Raw genomic sequence first — 4,285 nt, forward strand, 5'->3', positions numbered from 1 at the left:
ATCCAACGGGGAGAAAATGAGGGATGTGGGTGGAACCCTGCTGCAATAAAGAGATTACCATATGTAAAGTTCTTTAGAATCCTTTGGTTATTTTATTGCTAGTTCCCCATTTTGTAAAGCTATCAAATCTGTGCTGGATTCAGCTTCAGCAAAGACTTCTTTCCAACTTGACTTTTATTCTTCTACTGGGCATTGCTTCAATATTTTTATAATCTAGCAAATTCTCTCTTTCTTTCCCTGCAGGAGAATGGAAGCTGGTATAAGCATCCAAAATAAACAAGTCATTTGAGTCAAAATGAGTCATTTCTCCTGAGAAGACATTGCATTCTCCATGTCTAGTAACCTTATCAACACTGTCTTTTGTTTGGAGGCCTGAGATGTATATTACAAAGTGTTTCTGGATCAAATGATCACTGTCATTAAGATGGAAAGATTTAAACATGTTCAAAAAGCATGCACAGTGGAAACAGCCATAGAAGAAAAAAGAAAGGGGGGGAAGGGAGTTTAGAATTGGTTGAATGTTATGTCAGGCTTTTCTAGTCATCACAATCACAGTAGATCACATCAGCTCTTACTAACTAGAACACAGCTGTTACAGAATATATTGAATATACTTCTATATTGGCTCCAATATCTCTCCCCTCTTTCATCTTATTTCAACTTCCTGGCCCTTCATTTTTAACCAAAGTGTAAAACATGGGGCAGAAAATGGTCAATTGCCTTCTTACTTCAACATTTTCCAAAGAAAACAAGCAAATTGGATTTTTACATATGCCTGTTGAAATAGATTAAGCTATATTTTGGAAATACAAAGCCTCTGAATTTCTGTTGCTTAATGCAATCAAAATGTATTTTCTCATAATTTATGTTCCCAAAATAAGTGGCAAGAAGTTCTACTGTCTATACAGTTAATCCTTGAATAACTTAGAGGTTAGAGGCACTATCCTCTTTGTAGTTGAAAATTTAAGAATAATTTTGAGTCAGCCCTCCATATCTTCTATTCTTTAAATCCCAGGTCCCAAATCCATGGGTTCAACCAACCAGGGGTTGTGTAGTATTGTAGTATTTACCACTGAAAAAAAAAATAGGTATCAGTGGACTTGTACTGTTCAAATCAATGTTGCTCAAGGGTCAACTGTACCATGAACAGATCCAGGTAACAAGAGACTGCATCTCAGGAAAGGAAAGTTTAGAGTCACATATCCATGCATGGATTCTTAAAGTCCCTACCCAGGAGTCACACAAGTCACTTTTGTTCCATTACACTGGCTCAAAATGTAATGTTCCATTACACTGAGAACAAGAAAGTTCAATTCTACTATTGGCCCAGAAGGTGAACCAGAAATTTTTTGTAAAAAGTTAAAGTTGTGAACAATCTTAATTTAAAAGACCCTTTCAAAAAGATCACCTTATTGAATGTTTATGGAAGATTCAAAAAGCAGATGGATCAATATTTATTCCTGGAAATTAAAGAAAACACCTAGTTAGAAAGGTATAACATTGGTAGTGCTAGAGATATATCATGAGTACATCTCCATAATTTTATCAAATATTTCCTTAAGAAAAATAAAAGAAGTAGCTCTCTTGATATATCAGTAGTATGTACATTTTTTCCGCTAATCAGAATAAATTTCTTAAAAGAGGGTCTTCATTCAGATTATTTAAGAAAATAGAAAGCAAGTAATTAATGTATTTCCTTAACTCCTTTCACCCTTCTTATTCTTAGGGCAATCAACTCACAACTGTCATCATCTGAAGGCTTTATGAGAAATATATGAATACCCACTCCATATATGATTATCAACTTGCATTCAAAAAATCATAGTGTTTATGAATGCCTGAATGTTTTCTTCATCAAGAACCTAAGCTGATATCACTAGGTATACTTTTTATGTGAAGTAATTTTGAAAATTCAGCCATAGATAAAAGGTACACAGTTTTCATAAATCTTTGTATATGACATATCAAATATGCAAAATACAGAGTAAATTGAAACACAGCCACAATTTGAAGGGATTGAATTATGTGAATTTAAGTGTGACTATCACAGAATTACATGATTTTATTGTTCTACTTTTCCTTCCTCCTTACCCACTGCTTATAAAAGAAACAGATTATTAGAAAAAAAAATAATTTAGTAGCTTCATCCTACAGTATTTCAACTCAATTCTTATCAACAACTATTGTTAAACCAACATATCTTACATGGCACCTTACCAGGCATTAAGAAAACGTAACGTCAAAAATTTATACAGTTAATTTCTGCCCTTGGGTGTGTTTTACTTTGTTTTCCCCCCTCATGTTCCTATGGTCACTCTTTGGAGATGTTACTCTTTTTTATGGCAATTAATTACTGCATAGAGTAGGAATGACCAGTAGAACACAAGATGGACCTTTGTTCTGTGAGACTGGTTCCAACAGAGAAGCTTGTTGTGATTTTCTAGGATGTTGAACGGAGTAAATCATCTCCTTTTTGGACCTCAAAGTCATAATGCTATGAGAGAGGGACTAGAAAGTACAGTGATAGCAATCTCTCTAGGGCAGAAAGAAGAGAAAAAAGGAGATTGTGAGCTTGTTTTAACAACGGGTGATGGAGGTAATAAGTACAGGTGGGATTTGGGGGTTGACCTTAATTCTGAAAAGCCTCAAGAGGCCACTGAAATTGTATATAGTTCTGGTTTTTTTATTATTTCTTTGGAATTTTGTTCTATAACCCATAGTCTTGACCTGTCACATAAAACCATGTTTAAAAGGAAGAAAAACAAAAATAAAAAGATTATGTCAGCAATTTTGTGCTCAGTTTTCTGGAATATAAGTAAAAAATGTGCAAAAAGCTCTCAGTTTATGTAAGCAAATAGCATTTCAGTCAATATAAGAGATGTTGCTGTGTTTGATTAGATAGAGGAAGGATCTCTACTTGATTATTTTTCCTTTGATATCATTTGTTATTAGTTTTTTTTAAAAGTGTGTTTGCTTTCTTTAAGCTTAAATTTCTAACTATAGAACAAGATAAGAATACAAAAAATAAAACAATTTTCTTAATTAAAAATTCCAACTAATTGAATGTGTATCTCCTCCTCACTACTTGAAATGTTGTAAAAGGAAAGATAAGATTTGAAATGCAGGTGCTTATATATCAAATATTAAAAGTTGCATAAAAAGTCAAAACTGTTGAGTATTCAAAACATCCAGTAATAGCAGTATATACATATCACTACAAGAGGTAAAGAGACTGACCAACAGAAGTTCTGACAGAGGGCAAATTAATACTAGAAGAATGAAAAGATTACAAGCCATGACTTTACGGCATGTTACAGAAATGAGACCTTTAGTTGCTATGAATATGTTTTCTTTATTTGATAATTTCAGTTTATATATTTTCTGTCTTCTTCTTTGTCATTTTCATCTTCTTCCTGCTCCCTCTGCCTCTTCCTTTTTTTTCTCATTATTAATATAAAGATTGCCATTCACATTTAATGTTATAATTTAGTCCTTAGGTTATTAAAAGTAGAACGGTTGCTATTTTAGAGATCAATTAACATCATTTGAACATGTCACTGTTAATGTGGTGGTGAAGTGTGGGGAGGAGAAGTTTTCTATAATTCTCTGATTAAGTCACAATCTCTTGAGACTGTGTTTCAGGAATGTAGCCTTCACAACTGTTTCTGTGGCTTCCCTCACAGCTCAGTTGAAAAAGAATCTGCCTGCAATGCGGGAGACCTGGCTTTTATTTCCCTCAGGAAGATTCCCTGGAGAAGGAAATGGAAACCCACTCCAGTATGCTTGCCTGGAGAATCCCATGGACAGTGGAGCCTGGCGGGTTATAGTACCTGGGGTCGCAAAGAGCCAGACACAACTTAGCGACTAAACCACCACCACAGGAGTCTAACTTTTTTATCCCTTTCCATCACTCCTCTCTTAGTTGCAATATTCCTAACCCATTGACTTTAATCTCTCTCCGTTGCTGATTATGGGGTTTCTTTCCTCTTAGTTGAGTCAGGAAGACTGTCTCAAGTTAGAGTAGGGCTGGAGTTTCCTTACCCTACGTGGGACGGGTTTCCAGTATCGCCCGTGGTGGCATCTTTCCCCTGAAAAGTAGGCCTTTACTAGGGAGGGAAACCTGGGAGGTTTTCACACTGGCTCCTCCCGTCCAACTGCCAGGGCCACAAGAGGGACCATCCTTGAATCCTGGTGGTGAGAATCTAGTGGTGTTCCTGGGGGTAAACTAATGAAAGTGGGGGGCCCAGCTGTGATTGTTGACCCAGGATTTGCCCAGTTGCACACT

This window comes from Cervus elaphus, chromosome 3, assembly GCF_910594005.1.
Source record: "Cervus elaphus chromosome 3, mCerEla1.1, whole genome shotgun sequence".
NCBI classification, from domain to species: domain Eukaryota; kingdom Metazoa; phylum Chordata; class Mammalia; order Artiodactyla; family Cervidae; genus Cervus; species Cervus elaphus.